This window comes from Dermacentor andersoni, chromosome 3, assembly GCF_023375885.2.
Source record: "Dermacentor andersoni chromosome 3, qqDerAnde1_hic_scaffold, whole genome shotgun sequence".
NCBI lineage: Eukaryota > Metazoa > Arthropoda > Arachnida > Ixodida > Ixodidae > Dermacentor > Dermacentor andersoni.
The window spans coordinates 229,554,535-229,572,577 of NC_092816.1; positions in this window are offsets into that span (position 1 = coordinate 229,554,535).

Consider the following 18,043-nt stretch of genomic DNA (forward strand, 5'->3'; position numbering starts at 1 on the left):
GTTCAAGCTTGCGATCACGAGCGACACTTGGGCACAATGCTGGAGCAGCTCTTTTCCTTATCCCTTGCAGCACGTTTATGGTTGGTAGTGTGGTCTTGTGCAACTCCTGTTGCATTTTTCAGTGCTGTTGCTCTTGTTTGTTGAATTTGCTGTTGTGAATGGGGCACATGTGTGCTCTCAGCTTTCCAGCACTTCCCTTTTGATGAAAAGGTTTAAACTCATTCTAAATGCTTGTTGCTACAGTCGCCACTTCGTGTTGTGTGTCGATCACAAAAAAATTTGTTTCATCCTTCGTGGGACCTGCTGCTGTAGATAATGCCCACAAATGAGCTATTGCAAATTTTTTATGGCACTTGATGTAGCGTTTATCTCTACTGTTTTTTGTCTTGCATGGTCATACTGTTTCCCTGTTTCTCTTGGATTTAGGCAGCTAGCAAATCACGACTTCCTTGAGCACCTGCTCGCCACAGTTCGAAAGGCATATGTTGAGTAACTCGAATGTAAACTATGAAGACAAATATTGAGGAACATGGCCCAGCCGCTCATAGTTCTACTCTGGCTCAATTTTGTTGTAAAGTTTGGCTGTCTTGAAGACCAAGAAATTTTATTAAATTTTTTAAATTTCTTCTAGCTAGTTTGCTAAGCTGCTATTTAGTATTTCTTCTTTTGATGGCGCTATGCGAGGTACCATGATTGCACAAATGTTCCTCACAAGTTGTTTGCAAACACGACGTAGATTCATTGCAAGAACCTGTATTATGGTATAGATGTAAGATGCGTGCGAATATGACCGGTGTAGGTTGCAGTTCCATGCATGCCACTCTCAAGCAAATGCCAAGTTTCCATTATATGAATCTTCCTTCACCTTGCTGCACTTCACAGGGCTTGTTTGGTTAATCCCTTGATCTGTACTATAGAATGCTGATAATAAGTCTTGAGCCTTACCCTAATGCTCTTGTCCAACAAAAAAACTTTTTAGGCATTGCATTAGGGCATCTATCTGGGTGATGATGTGACAATTTTTGCCTCTATAACCTTTCTTTTCTCCCATCTTTATCAGTGAAGTTGTCAACCACTTGTGACTTTATTCAAATAGAGTGCTGTGCAGTGATAGAATTTCTCCTCGCAATAAGAAAATCTAGGAAGGAGATTTTTGAGACTGACTAGGATATCCTCTTGGGTAAGTTGGTGAAGGCTGTTAAACATTGTTTTTGTGCACAAAAGATATCTACAGAGGAAGGACACACGAAAGTGCGAACTACCAACTGATCTAATGATTCAAAAGATGGAACATAGGGTGCAAGTTTTGTGCACACGCGAGACGTGGATGTTGTGACTGTGCTAGTTTGACGAGTAATGCTACAAATCTGCCTTAACGTGCACTCTGTGGAATTAAGGTAATTTAAGTAATACTAACATCTGCACGATCTTTCTGATAAAATATGCCTTTATGAGCTCACGTGCGTCACGCAATCCTCGAGGTCCGGTATCGGAGAACGCAGGGAAGGAATTTCGCTTGCGGAGGCTAAACGGGGCGAGTTGAGAGAGTGTCTCGCCATGCAGTAGAGCTCTCCTCCTGGACTCATGGGTTCGCAGCTCTGAAATATTTCTATCTCTGCTATTAATGAGCCGATATGAAACATTTTTTGGTGCAGAACGCTCCCTAGAGGAACAACTTTCAGCGTATAACCAAAATTTGCTATGGGGCCTGGTGAGGAGTCCTTTAAGGTAATATAAGTCCGGATTTTTGTAATAGGGCCGCCTCATGGTGGACTTCTGCCGCATTGTTAGTATGCATTGCAGTGCTAATGCATGTCGGTAACAAGCCTCACGCTATCCAAAAGTAAAAATATCGGTGCCCTTCCACTCTGTGAAGAAGGATGACCAGCGAAGCTGTGTTCGCACTTAATGGCGAACTGCACGTCCGCCGCGGGTCGGCCCGGCATGGCACTATCTTTGGGGTCGGCCCACGTATGAGGAGTGCTTAACGCCTGCTTCACCTCCGCCGCGGGTCGGCCCGGCATGGCACTATCTTTGGGATCGGCCCACATATGAGGAGTGCTTAACGCCTGCTTCACCTCCGCCGCGGGTCGGCCCGGCATGGCACTATCTTCGGGATCGGCCCACGTATGGGGAATTTTTTGCTTACAACGACACGAAAATTTTATTGGACGGTAGAGGTATGCAGTTTCGCTGTAAAACTCGTCTCTAGTTGCAGATCACAGTGAATGGGTCCGGTTAGCCAGACTGCCGCTCCATGTAAATGGCACCTCCCAGGCGCATACCTTCACTGGATGCTGAAGTAACAGGAGTCTGGCCTGGCCGCCAGTGTGAGAGCAGAGAGGTAATGAAGCCTATTAAGCATTTGGGGGTGGGGGGAATGAAGTGACGCACTAGATCACCCCTGGAGCAACAATCTAAAGAAGGCGTATTCTATGTTAATCTTAATTTATTAAACAATTTTCTCGCCCTAACATGACAAGAAGGGCTTCTTAACCAAGCCTCTATATGGACAGACAGAAGAATAATACAAATGTCCGGCAATGCCATTAGGAATGTCAACATACGAGAACGGAAAGCTCGGTTGCCGGTGATGTGAGAACCATGACACAGAATGGAAAGCGTATGCGCTGGCTCCTGTCTTATGAAAAGATTCATGCTTTTATTGAACACACCAATACCATGCTGTGCCCCGAATAGTTTCAAAGCCACAAACTGCACTGACTTACAGGGTGCCTATTCCCCATCTGTCCCCTAGTCGTGATTCTGCTGTGACAGGTGTTGCGGCTCTCGCCGGCAAGCTGCACCGTCAGGAGCATATACTGGATTGAGAAGTCACCCTATTTTTGCATTTCTTGTAAGCAGTTGGAGCACACTTAGCTAAAGCTTTCATGTTTAGTGCACTAATGAATATTTACTCTAAGCACTTTTATTACAAATCGAGTGTCTTTGCTATGCATTTATCTGAAAACCTTCTGTTTTTTAAACTGATGCTGAACAGTATGCTAGAATGTTGTTCTAGTTGTGCTGGAAGAACCAAACGGTGTTCGAGCTTGCGATCACAAGCGACACTTGGGCACAAAGCTGGAGCCAACCCAACCTGCCCTAACCTAACCCACCAAAACCTAACCCAACCTAACTTAATCTATCCCAACATAACATAACCCAACCTGTCCTAACCTAATCCAACCTAACCCAACCCATCCTAACACAACTTAACCAAACCGAACCTATCCCAACCTACCCTAACCTAACCCAACCTAACCTAACCCAACCTATCCTAACCCAACATAATACAACCTATCCCAACCTAACCCTACCTAACCTAGCCTAACCCATCCTAACCTAACTCAACCTAACCTAAACTACATGCTATTTCCTTCCTCCGTGCTGACAACATACATTTGCTTTCGGGTCTGTACGATATTTGATAAACATTACAGGCACCAGAGATGAGTGGATATATGCTCTGAGATAACGTACTTTGGAAGCTATGACAAAGTACAAACTATTCCAAAGAGAAAGGTGGCTCAACACAGCTTGAACCAAGTTATACAACCAAACTATTCCAACGAAAAAGGTGGCTCTACACAGCTTGAACCAAGTTATACAACCAAAAGCCATTAAGACGAAGCTCGGGCACAACTCTGACGCAGCCTATTCAGATACATGTAAATTGCAAAAACGCTTTTCTGAGACAACCCTTCGACCACTTTTAATAAAATTTGTTGCACTTGAGATAAAAGGTTAAATTCCAATGACTGTTGGAAGCGGAAGTTCGATTTAGGGCCTGAATATTGTGAAAAAGATTTTCAAAAATAGGAAAGTTCGAAAAAATTGTATCTAAAGCTATTTATAAACATTGAGCTTCTACACGAAGTTTATAGATTATATAGCTCTACATAAAAAACGGATATCGCAGTTCTGCAAGCGGCATCCATTAGATCATTCAAAGCGGCCAAATTCGATATCTCAATTTATATCTTCTGTGAATTTATTGCGTATATACAAAGGTTCTGCAAAAGCTCTATTTTCATATTACTGAATTTTTAGATTTATATGTAACGTCCATTTTGTCCACTTCAGATGTACTATCAGATGCAATTCATAGAATTGGGATATTTTTCTTGCTTAGTTAGAGTTGTAAACTTGATAGTCTCGTTTTCAGAATATTTCCGATTTTTGCCAATTTTTAATAAATATTTACAATATAAATCGAACATTGTAAACCAACAGTAACTAGATTTAAGTTTTTCTTTTCAACGCAATAAACCTTGTCAAATTTGGTGCAGTGGTTGCCGAGAAAAGTTCGAAAATATATAGCAATAAGTTTACAAATAGCTCACCATCAAAACAGATATCGCGGTTCTGCAAATGGCATCATTACATCGTTCAAAGCAACAAATTTGCTCTGTCAATTAATATATTACGTTAATTTGTTGCATTGTGCAACAGCTGTATTTTACATTAAATTTTTCTTTATTGCTGAGTTACGGAGTTGGAAAATTGATGGTTTCGTTTTTTTAAAATTCGGATTTTTTGCCAATGTAGCAGAAAATTGATGACCTAAATAAAAAATTTAAGCGGTACAGTCAGTAGATTTTAAGCTCGTTTAACTGCAACAAACCTCGTCAAGGGGTGCAGTGGTTGCCGAGAAAAACTAATTCTCCCTTCACATGTATTTAGATAGCAGCTAACCTAACCTAACCAGATTAAGAAGTTTGCAGGGACAACATGGCCACAATTAATACATGACCGGGGTAGTTGGATAAGTATGGGAGAGGCCTTTGCCCTGCAGTGGGTATAACCAGGCTGATGATGATGATGAGATAGCAGCACCCGAGCTAAAGCTTCCTCATAAGGGCCCCTCACCAGGTCTGGCCATTTTGAGATGACAGCATTGAGCGATAACGATCGTGTCTGTAAAGTACTACATCGCTACGCGCCGCGGAAAGATCTGAAATTTCAAACCGAGCGCTGTTTTTCCTTCTTGTGGCTGCCGCACTCCAAGCTGGAGGACGACTGCTTGTGTGGTTGCACCTCCTTACTGCTGTCCGCAGTGCGACGTCGCTCGTGGTGACACGGGACTTCGAGAACTATTCAAGACAACGTCCATTATCTGTTCGATCTATTGTTTCAATTGCCAATTTAAAGTTTAGAGACATAATAAAACACACAAACGAAATGTCTGTTGTTTGTTTTACGTTGCACCGAAGCGAGGGGACGATTTTGCTACCCCATTATAGTTGGAGGGGTGTATGGGCACAACTAAATTTATTGGCCACCATCTCGGCAATGACGTCATACCGAGAGCCGCCATATTGGATTTGGGAAATCGAAACTGGCGCCATTTCATCGCATGATGTCATAATAATGAGGTTCCACCTCTATGCGCCATATTGGACCATGACGTCATCATTGCCACCAAAATTAAGGCGGCATCTTCCATTTCAGATTCCGAAACTGTGTCGCCATCTTTTATTATGACCTAATGATCACGTGGATTCTCTTCTATCCGCCATATTGGATCACGATGTCATCATTAGCACGAGAATTTGGTTGCCATCAGGGAATATGACATCAGTCAGGTGATGTCACCAATAACTAAATAGGTTGCTATTTATTTACTCTGGGGGCCACCATCTTGGATTTATCGGCGACGTCAAATGGCGCCCACCTTGTTATCAGTGACGCCACCAATCAATCACCAATTCGATATACTAATAACGTCACCAGTCAATCAGCCATTGGGTTGCCATATCGATTTACCATGGCGGCCATCTGGAATTCCTGACTGAAAATTTCACGCCGAAGGGTTAGGGTAGCAGATCCCAAGAAATCGGGAAACGTGATCAGTCAGATGTATGGCCCTTAAAAAATGAAGGCGGGGCCTGTGACATATGCGTCACGCGATCCTCGAGGACTGGTATTGGAGAACTCGGGGAAGGAATTTCGCTTGCGAAGGCTAGATGGGAGAGTGGAGAGCGTTTTGCTTGGCAGTGGAGCCCGCCTGCTGAAATCATAGGTTCGTGGCACTGAAATATTTTTATCTCGGCTATTAATGAGCCGATTTGAAATATTTTTGCAGCAAAACGCTCCCCGAGGACACGTAACAACTTCCAGTGTATAAAATTTGCTATGGAGCCTGGTGAGGGGCCCTTTAAGGTGGGCTTTAGCCTGACGTTATGGGCGCACGGGCGAGCGTTGCTCGATGTCTGGCGCGCCAGAGTGCATTGCGGCACCCAGTTATGGTGGCGGCACCAGTGTGTCGAACCACCAGTGCATCGAACTATAGACGCTGTTCTCGCCAATGTGGCTCAACGTATGCGCACGCTCATGCTACGCCGGGCTATATATACCGCTTTAAATCCTCGCATAGTCATGTGGTACACAGCTGCAACACCTCTCTGCAGCTGATCACATGACACGTTCAGATGTGCGTGCCAGTGGCTGAAGGCTCAAGTTCACCGAGATCGACCTTGGCAGTTGTACTTCGAATAGAGCTTTTCTCGTAAAACTTTACAAAAATTTCACCAGGTGTCCTAGCTATTGCCTAAGACACACAAAGCCTTGTAGTTGACCTGAATTCCCATTATTCCAATCTAATCTACCTTACTATATGCTAATCCAGCTTAACCCTTCTTAGACCTTTATTGTAAAGCACCTAAATTCACCCTAAAGCACATAAATCCACCCTTATTTGCCTTAATCCACTACAATGCACCTTAATTTACATTAACCCTCATTGACATTCATACTCCTCAATATACCGTAATGAACCTTAATCCAATCAGTAATCAATCATTTACCACCTCTTATACACGGCCGGGCATGCTTTGGATTGCTTGTTTTCTTTGTTGGATCGTTTGATATTTTCTGTAGCTCAATGCGACCTTCAGAGAAATCTAAAACCAAGACTCTACTCAAATTGAGAGACTTAGCACCACGAGGACAGGAAGAGCCATATTGGCCAAAGCTGGAATAAATCCGGACAGAGGCCCCACCAAAAAGGTGGAAGTAGATAGGGAAGTGAGAAAAAATCTGATTATCGCCCCCCCCCCCCCCCCCTGCCAAAAAACATGCACCCGGAACATAGCAAAGACAGGAGGCATAAACGAGCCGAAGCATTAAAAATTAGATTCAGTAAAATTTCGGAACATGAGGTGGCCTATGTAGACGCGGCGGGAGGTAGCGGCAACGGCCGCCAGCGGCCGGGGTATTCCCGTGACCGCTGTCACTGCGCGGGCGCAACATATAAGTTGCCGAGGAAATCGCGATCGCATTAGCTTGCGCTGGAACGGACGGGAAATTTGTGATCAGTGGCAGCAAAACTGCCATACAAAATTTTAGCAAGGGAAGGATCTACATACTTATTGATCACAGCCGATGCTGTCTGTAAACATATTTACCACTACACAATGTTAGCGGCCGAAATGGATGACAGATAACAATATCGCCCTGTAATATAGACACATGTTCCCTTTTATACTGTGTACTATAAAATCATAACTGACATCCCAAAGAAGTCATTGCACTGGTAAGAGGCACACACAGTAACAGCTCCCGAAAATAGCCATTTGTTCATTAATGTACGCACTAGAAGCCTCAGTATAATGGCAGAAAACAGAACATAGCATACCGCAATGGCAAAGCCATGCCAAAAGTCAGAAGACGAAAACCATAATCATCATCATTATCAGCCTGGTTAAGCACACTGCAGGGCAAAGGCCTCTCCCATACTTCCCCAACTACCCCGGTCATGTACAAATTGTGGCCATGTCGTCCCTGCAAACTTCTTAATCTCATCCGCCCACCTAACTTTCTGCCGCTCCCTGCTACGCTTCCCTTGGAATCCAGTCCGTAACCCTTAATGACCATCGGTTATCTTCCCTTTTCATTACATGTCCTGCCCATGCATGTCCATTTCTTTTTCTTGATTTCAACTAAGATGTCATTAACTCGCGTTTGTTCCCTAATCCAATCTGCTCTTTTCTTATCCCTTAACGTCACGCCCATCATTCTTTCCATAGCTCGTTGCGTAGTCCTCAATTTAAGCAGAACCCCTTTCGTAAGCCTGCAGGTTTCTGCCCCGTACGTGAGTACTGGTAAGACACAGCTGTTATACACTTTTCTCTTGAGGGATAATGGCAACCTGCTGTTCATGATCTGAGAATGCCTGCCAAACGCACACCAGCCCATTCTTATTCTGATTATTTCAGTCTCATGATCCGGATCCGCGGTCACTACCTGCCCTAAGTATATGTATTCCCTTACCACTTCCAGTGCCTCGCTACCTATCGTAAACTGCTGTTCTCTTCCGAGACTGTTAAACATTACTTTAGTTTTCTGCAGATTAATTTTTAGACCCACCCTTCTGCTTTGCCTCTCCAGGTCAGTGAGCATGCCTTGCACTTGGTACCCTGAGTTACTAAGCAAGGCAATATCATCAGCGAATCTCAAGTTACTAAGGCATTCTCCATTAACTCTTATCCCCGATTCTTCCCAATCCACGTCTCTGAATACCTCCTGTAAACACGCTGTGAATAGCATTGGAGAGATCGTATCTCCCGGCCTGACGCCTTTCTTTATTGGGATTTTGTTGCTTTCTTTATGGAGGACTACGGTCGCTGTGGAGCCGCTATAGATATACTTCAGTATTTTTACATACGGCTCGTCTACACCCTGATTCCGTAATGCCTCTATGGCTGCTGAGGTTTTGACTGAATCAAACGCTTTCTCTTAATCAATGAAAGCTATATATAAGGGTTGGTTATATTCCGCACATTTCTCTATAACCTGATTGATAGTGTGAATATGGTCTATTGTTGAGTAGCCTTTACGGAATCCGGCCTGGTCCTTTGGTTGACAGAAGTCTAAGGTGTTCCTGATTCTATTTGCGATTACCTTAGTAAATACTTTGTAGGCAACGGACAGTAAGCTGATCGGTCTATAATTTTTTCAAAAACGAGAACCATACTGCCATTTTAGGTATACGTTGGACAAAAATATTATTTCACTCATTTATCAGATTGAAACATGCTGCACTTCAAAGGCATCAAACACAACACAATGCATTTCAGAGTCAAGGACATGCGAAAAAACCACTGTACATTAAACACACTGATGGAAAAATTGTGGACTATAGTAGGATAAATAAGTGAGACAAAGAACCACTTATTGCACTGCTACAAGTAGAGACATCCACAAGAAATCTCAATGCACAAACCAAATTGCACAATATCTCTGTATACACTCTGCACAAGAAAAGCACACACAGCCACAAATTATCACAAATAAGGCATTCACCAACTACAACAAAAATGTCTGAGGTTTAGTTCAATGAGAAAAAAGAAACGTATCGCACTGATATGCCGAAAACTCTACGATTTCAAATTACAAAACAACGAACTACCGTTTAAATCTAGGCTAGAAAATATGCACGACAGAAACAAAAGAAGGCTCATTGTACTGCAACAGGCAGATGTTGGCCGAAGAAATCATATCACAAAACTGCAATAAAATACCCGCAGTGCAGTTTGGCACAATTGAATGTGCAGAGTGCAAGGTATGGAAAATTACCTTTGAAGACAGCCGGAAAAATACTGTAGGCACAGATACAAGGCGCAACCGCGGTACTGGCAGTGCAACTGTAAGAACGTTTCCTGTACTTGGATCCGTGTATGAAGTTGTGCTCTCGATGCATGAAGCGTGGAAATGATCCGTGCAAACATGCAGCAACGTACAAACGTCTCGTAAACGCCTGAGAAGCCACTTATTAAAGTAACTTAATGCTCTCCCCTTTGTGTAAGCGTGTTTATAGTCCGTGTGGGCACAAGCCTATCTGGGAGTACCACAGTAGTAACAAGTACGAGCAACTAGGAGCACACAACAGGACCATCAAGAATTCCTACCTTAGTGGGAAGACGAGTTCTTGATCAGCTGCTAATCCTGCTTCGCTCTGGTTTTTCAGTTAAATTTGTGCGTACCGACGACCCCGTGGCGGGTACGATATCAAAAGCAATGACGGACGTTCCGCCCCCTCTGCCCCCAAGGTTGGGGTCAGGCCTCCAAGCTGCTAGTCGGTCTGCTGCGCCCGACCACCTTAACGCGACTCTGCCAAGGTCATCGAGCTGCTCAGACGTCGACGACATGGATTCTGACGGTGAATATACCGAGGTCACAAATCGTCGGTTGAAGAGGAAACTTGATAGGACATCAAGCGTGAGTGAGCTTAACTAGAATAAGCCGCCCTCACAGCAAGCGAAAAACAATCGCCTACATCACCGTCGCTGCTACAAACAACCTCAATTCCCTCAATAGGCAAACACTCACTGCCTATCTCGAGATGCTGGCTCCAGGGCAAATCAGAGAGGTCTGAACTAATCCCAGAAGAAACATACTTACTGTTGATGTGACTAAAAGAACCATCCTCGACACTTTGAAAGCTGTAACTGAGCTAGTAAATATACTTGTCCGCTCATTCATCGTGCATGGAGGCCGCACCACCGCCGGTGTTATCTACGATGTGGATACAGACATTGACAATGACGATCTCCCAACGCTAATCTCCTCAACTGTCCATATCACAGACATACACCGTTTTGGACGGTCGAGGTGCATAAAACTCATTTTTGAGGGAGAGACCTTACCAACACATGTAAAAGTGGGTTATGTGCGACATCCTGTCCGTCCATACATCACTAAGCCCTTGCAGTGCCGTAAATGCTAGAAAATCGGGCATGTAAGAGTTGTGTGCGTGAACAAGATGACATGTCCGCGCTGTGGTGGTGATCACGATGAGTTGACGTGTGCTGGCTCTAATTTGAAGTGCCCTAACTGCGATGGGCCGCACGAGGCAACGTCGAAGGACTGTCCAAAATTAAAGACTGAAATGTCCGTGCTTAGGAAAATGGTACGAGATCGGTCTACACACAGAGAAGCGGCTACCAAGGTACACCACCGCCAGAGGCGCTCACGTAATCGCAGAAGGAGATCAGCATCGACTACAGGACAACCTGTACTCCAGGAAAAGTCGCGTGCTCCTGCTATTCCTCAAACGTCAGAGCCACCTTTAACCACGTCTACTCATCTGAACACAAAGAACACTACTATATGGCCTTCCCTGCCATCTCGGAGTACAGAAGTGCAGCCGGAACGCCAGCGTGAACATGAACCTTCCTGGTCGGATGGGCAAATAAAGGCAATGCTTGCACAGTTGATTCATTCCTTGCGAATGCTGCTCATAGGAGTTAAGACGCCCATTGCCAAGGCTGCGGTGCAAATTCTCGACGCACTAGAACCAGTGCTTGCTGCTGTATAAAAGCTAGCAAACGCCAAGGCATCATCAACTTCAAGGTTGTCACTACAGGAAAGGATAACCGCTTCCGTAATGTTCCAGTGGAACGCACGAGGTCTACGGGGTCGCCTGGTAGATTTTAAAGAAAGAGTGCTCAAGCGTCGGTTTCCAGTTATCGTAATATGCGAGCCGAATATAACATAGCCATTTAGACTCTCTGGATACGAACAATTCGCGTCTGGGACAAATGGAAATCCTGGCAAAGTTTTACTATGTGTGCGTTGTGACGTCACGCATTCGCTAAACCAAGTTCCCGTGCATAACAGCAACGAGTACGTCCCTGTAACACTGAAGCTAAAGCGCCGGATAATCTCGGTCATCGGTGGCTATATTTCTCCCAGGGGAACATTTGACTCTGGACACCTAAAACTTGTTCTTGACTCTTGCCAAGGACCTCATATTATTGTAAGTGATTTCAACGCGCACCACCATCTTTGGGGTAGTAGGATCACAAATCTTCGAGGAAGACAACTTCTTAACTTCACAAGCAGCAATGATCTTGAGATCCTGAACGACGACTCACCAACATTTCTTCGTTGCACAACGTACAGCAGCAGTCTCGATTTAGCTATCGCTTCACGATGCCTTTCGTCTTCTGCTGCCTGGTGCACAGATACTGAAACGTATGGCACTGATGACCTACCTACTTATGTACAACTGAGATGGTTTACAAGACTTTCAAGTTCTTATACACGACGCACTGACTGGGATGCTTTTCAGAACAAGCTAGACGAATCCTGCAACTGTATAATTTCACCGAAAGAGGTTGAAGAGCGTATTACAGCAGCAGTGCACGCAACAACACGCATCATCCAAACATCAAATTCAAGAAAATCCGTTTACGTTACATATGAAAAGCTGCGGGCAGTCCGACGTCACGCCGAGAGAAAATACATGCGAACTAAATTGATATCAGACTTGAGGACGTCACGCCGTATGCAAAAGAAAATTCAAAGATACTTAGACAAGCTCGGCAGACAACGTTGGAGGTCCTTTTGCAACAGCCCGGACCAAGAAAACAGTTGTCCACAATATGGCATGTTGTACGAGCACTACCATCTTCTTCACAACAGCTACGTCAGCCTGCCAGATCATAACTGAGCAGAGTCTCAATAAAGTTGTTACCACCACCACAACAGCTACGTCCCTTCCGAGCTTTGGCTATCATCCAGACGCGCAGTGAGAAGGAAATCGCGTAAGATTTCTGCATACACCTCTCCAGATCTACAACATCGGTACCTTCAGTGCTCAGGTGTGCTCCTCCAACAATGGACGTCGCATCGACCTCCTATTCACGCTGCAAGAACTACGTGCAGCGATTTCCTCTTCAAGGCACTCAAGTGCGCCTGGGCCTGATGGCATTACCTATTCTACCTTGCGCCATCTAGGTCCTCGAGCGACTGAAGAGCTTCTGGCTTTGTACAATCTCTCTTGGTCCTCGCGAACTGTGCCTGCACACTGGAAGACAAGCAAAGTCATGGCATTATTGAAACCACCCTTACAAAAATGACTTTAGACTGTCTATAGACTCTTTATAGACGACCTTGCCTTTCTATAAATTTGGACTTTTGTTGATACATAGTCTATAGAATGTCTATAGACGAAAGTCGATAAAGTTTCTCTTTCTTTTTGTCTATTCGCAGTCTATAGACAGTCTATAGAAAAAAGTCGATATGGTTTCGTTTCTTGTTTGTCTGCTTTCCCACAACAGACACCTATAGACGACAGTCGATACAGTCTCTATTTTTGTCTATTGTTGGTCTGTAGACTCTATAGACGAAAGTCGATAATATTGTTACGTAGGAAGACGCAGACGAAAAGCTATGTACAAGTGTATTTACAAGAAAATACGCTGCGCTTGGCCAAGAGGCAACAGCCCGCGCTAGCTTCTAATCGTCGTCGTCGTCTTCTTACTGTTCGGCTCTTCGTCATTGGAAATACTATCCCGTAGCACTACCCCCGGCGGCAAAAGCGCCGTCCCGGAGCGACTAAAGGCCGGAGTGTGAAGCAGTGTAGTAGGTCTTGAGCCTACTGACGTGCACGACATCACTAGATGCCAGAGTAGATGACGAGTTTGAGCTCACAGGAGGAATTTCGTACGTCACAGGCGTCACCTGGCGCAGCACGCGGTAGGGCTCTGTGTATCGCGAAAGGAGCTTTTCTGAAAGTCCGACGTGACGAGAGGGTGACCACAGGAGCACGAGTGCACCAGGCGAAAACTGTACATCACGGTGGCGGACGTTGTACCGACGCTGCTGCGTGGTTTGCGAGTCCGTCAGTCGAGCACGGGCAAGCTGGCGTGCATGGTCAGCGAGGGCGATGGCGTCGCGCGCATACTCGGTTGTTGAGATCGCAGCAGGAGGAAGTACCGTGTCAAGGGGCAAGGTCGGTTCGCGACCGTAGAGTAGATAAAATGGAGAAAATCCAGCAGTGTCGTGCCGGGAACAATTATAAGCAAATGTGACGTAAGGAAGGGCAACGTCCCAGTCGTGGTGGTCCTTCGAAACGTACTTGGACAGCATGTCGGTAAGAGTACGGTTTAACCGCTCTGTCAGGCCATTGGTTTGAGGATGGTATGAGGTAGTCAGCTTGTGTTGAATAGAGCAGGAACGCACAATGTCGGCGATAACTTTCGAGAGGAAGTTTCGACCACGGTCAGTAAGCAGCTGTCGCGGGGCGCCATGCACTAAGATAATGTCACGCAAGAGAAAGTCCGCGACGTCAGTGGCGCAACTGGTAGGGAGAGCCCGCGTGATAGCGTATCGGGTGGCGTAATCAGTTGCGACGGCTACCCATTTGTTCCCAGAGGATGACGTGGGAAAGGGACCGAGGAGGTCTAAGCCAACACGAAAGAATCGTTCCACAAGGACGGTGATCGGCTGGAGATGACCGGAAGGTAGCACCTGAGGTGTTTTCCGACGCTGGCAGGGATCACAGGCAGCAACATAGCGTCGGACGGAGCGAGCGAGACCAGGCCAATAGAAGCGGTGGCGGACGCGGTCGTACGTGCGGGTTACCCCAAGATGTCCTGCAGTGGGTGCGTCATGCATCTGAAAGAGCACAGTCTGTCGTAGATCTTTTGCCATGACAAGAACATCAGATCCGTCAGAGAGGAAGTTCCTTCGGTACAGAATGCCGCCCTGTAGGGCATATCGGCGAAGGGATGCGTCGGTAGGTGTAGAGCGCAGACGCTCGATGAGTACTCGCAGCGATAGGTCTCGGTATTGCTCATCGGCGATGTTAGCGAAGGCAGACACAGAGAAAATGCCGTTGGCGGTACTACTGTCGGCGTCGTCAGGCTCGTCTACCGGGTAGCGAGACAGGCAGTCAGCGTCCTTGTGTAGTCGGCCAGATTTGCAGGTGACAGAGAACGAATATTCTTGGAGGCGTAAGGCCCAGCGACCAAGTCTTCCTGTGGGGTCTTTCTATGAGTATAACCAGCAAAGCGCGTGATGGTCTGTGACAACGGAAAAGGGTCCGCCATATAAGTATGGGCGGAACTTCGCAACCGCCCAAACTAGGGCCAGGCACTCACGCTCACTGATGGAATAGTTGCGCTCCGCAGGCGAGAGGAGCCTGCTGGCGTAAGCGATAACACGGTCGTGGCCACGCTGGCATCAGTACGGACTTCGGTAGGCGCAGAAGGATCGCAATGGGCCAGAATGGGAGGCGTTGTGAGAAGGTCGATTAGAAGCGAGAATGCAGAGGCCTCGTTATCGCCCCACTGGAAGGGGGCGTTTTTTTTCAAAAGCTCGGTTAGTGGTCGTGCTATGGCCGCGAAATTTTTCACAAAACGGCGGAAGTACGAGCAAAGGCCGATGAAGCTGTGCACATCCTTGACACACTTTGGAACAGGGAAGTGCGTAACAGCATGAATCTTGCCTGGGTCCGGTTGCACTCCGTTCACGTCAAGGAAATGTCCAACGACGGTAATCTGGCAGCGGCCGAATTGGCACTTCGATGCGTTGAGTTGCAGACCGGCTCGCCGAAAGACGTCCAGGACTGCTGAGAGGCGCTCGGGGTGCGTAGCGAATGTTGGGGAGAATACTATAACGTCGTCCAAGTAGCACAGGCACGTGGACCATTTGAAACCGTGAAGAAGGGAGTTCATCATGCGTTCAAAAGTGGCAGGAGCGTTACATAGACCGAACGGCATCACTTTGAATTGATAAAGACCGTCCGGTGTTACAAAGGCAGTCTTCTCGCGGTCGAGATCGTCCACGGCAATCTGCCAATAGCCGGACCGAAGGTCAATAGAGGAGAAATAGCGAGCACCGTGGAGGCAGTCCAGGGCGTCATCAATCCGAGGTAGGGGATACACGTCCTTTTTGGTAACCCTGTTAAGGTGCCGATAATCCACGCAAAAGCGCCATGAGCCATCCTTCTTTTTTACCAGCACAACAGGTGACGCCCATGGACTACATGACGGTTCAATAATGTTCTTGGCAAGCATTTTGCGAACTTCGGTGTGAATAACTTGACGCTCAGCCGGTGATACTCGATACGGGCGGCGATGAATAGGAGGGGCATCGCCGGTATTAATGCGATGTTTGACAGCTGTTCTTTGGGCCAAAGGACGATCGTTAAAGTCAAAAATATCTTGGTAGGAAATGAGAACGCGATACAGCGCACGAGCGTGCTGGGAAGGCATGTCGGGTGCAATCATTTTTTGCAAATTGGCGATGGTACAAGTTGCCGACTGCGACGGTAGAGGAGGATCGGCTGAATTGTCGTCTACTGAAATCGATGCTACATAGTGATCCTCGAATGAGCAAAGTTGGGCCAGAGACATCGCGCGTGGCAGCACTTGTGTCGTCAAGCCAAAATTGACCACTGGCAGGCAGACGCAATTTGCCGTAATAGATAAAACTGTGTGAGGTACTGTGATCCCGTGTGTAAGGAGGACGTCTTGCATAGGAGCCGCGATGTAGTGACCGTCGGGGACTGGTGGAGATGACACGACGTCAACGTTAGTCAGTCAGTGCCGAAGGTGGCAAGCGGGCTGTGAATAGCACGATTGTTGATCGATCGGCGAAGGAGACGCGGGCGGTACACATACCAATTACGGGGGCTGTTCCGCCATCGGTGACACGGACAGCAGGCGTCATTGCGGGCGTGATGATTTTCTTGAGCCGGTTACGAAGGTCAGCGCTCATTATGGACAAATGCGCCCCAGTGTATATGACTGCAGACACAGGAACACCGTCGACTTGCACGTCAAGAAGGTTCAGATGAGTGGGCAACGTCAGTAGAGGATTTGGCGGTGTAGGGAGCAATGCAGCGTCACCTCGAGGCGCTGCATCGTCTAGTTTTCCGGCTGGGAGCGGCGTCCGAAGGAGTCGGTGAAGAGGAGCGACGGGGCTGGGGAGAGCGAGATTGTCGTCGTTGGGGCGAAGGCCAACCAGAATAGGAGCGTTTCGGAGCAGGAGAATCAGCGGCGGCGTTATCGGAGCATGCGGCATAGGGACGAGAAGGGCCACCTGGGGGGCGAGAGTAGGCAGTATAAGTAGACCGGGTCGGGGAACTCCAGCGACTGCGACAGTGCCGAGAAATGTGCCCGATTCGATGGCAGTGAAAAGTGAAAACAAGTGGGCTTGTCGTCAGCAGTGCGCCATTCAGATGGGTTGCGGAAACGTGGTGGGTAAGAAGATGCGGGACGGGGCGGAATCGAAGAAGCCGGGCGGGTATCAGGACGATGGGCCGAGCAGATGGTGTGAAGACCCATGTTTTCGAACTCTTGGCGGACAACTGCCTGGAAAAGTGAGACCGTGACTGCAGATGTGTTGGTGGGACTGGAGTCGAAGGCAGCCGGATAGGCGGCCTCGATCTCACGCCGGACGATCCTGGTAAAATCGGCAGTGTTGTTGGGACGATGAGTGTCGGCACAGGAAGATGTCGCTGGGGTGTTGGGCAGACGGCCAAAATGCTGGTCAATACGTCGGCTTTTAGCGAGTTCCAGGTGGCGGCACTCTTTTATAACAGCATCCACCGTCGCTACGTTGTTGCAAACGAGCAAGTTGAAGGCGTCATCGGCAATGCCTTTGAGGATGTGAGCAACCTTGTCGGACTCAGTCATGTGGGTGTCAACTTTGCGGCACAGAGCCAAGACGTCCTGAATGTACGTGAAATAGGGCTCTGTTGACGTCTGCACACGGCCGGAAAGCGCCTTCTGCGCGGCACGTTGGTGACCGTAGGGGTTGCCGAACAAGTCTCGAAGCTGTGCCTTAAGCGAATCCCAACTGGTGAGCTCATCTTCGTGCGTGCGATACCAAACTCTAGGTGTGCCATCGAGGTAAGAGACTACATTGGCGAGCATAATAGTAGGGTCCCATCGGTTATTGCGGCTGACGTGTTCACACAGGCTGATCCAGTCATGGACGTCTTCCCCATCTTTGCCCGAGAATACGCCAGGATCACGGGGAGCGGGGAGGGTGAAGTAGGTCGTCGAGGTGGCAGCAGGTGTCGGAGCCGGCGGAGTCGGGTTGTCGTCGCCGGGAGCCATGAAGGAAGGCTCGACGTACCGTCCACTGCGAAGCTCCGTGACGAGGTACAGGGAACGTCCACCTCCACCAGATATGTTACGTAGGAAGACGCAGACGAAAAGCTATGTACTAGTATATTTACAAAAAAATATGCTGCGCTTGGCCAAGAGGCAACAGCCCGCGCTAGCTTCTAATCGTCGTCGTC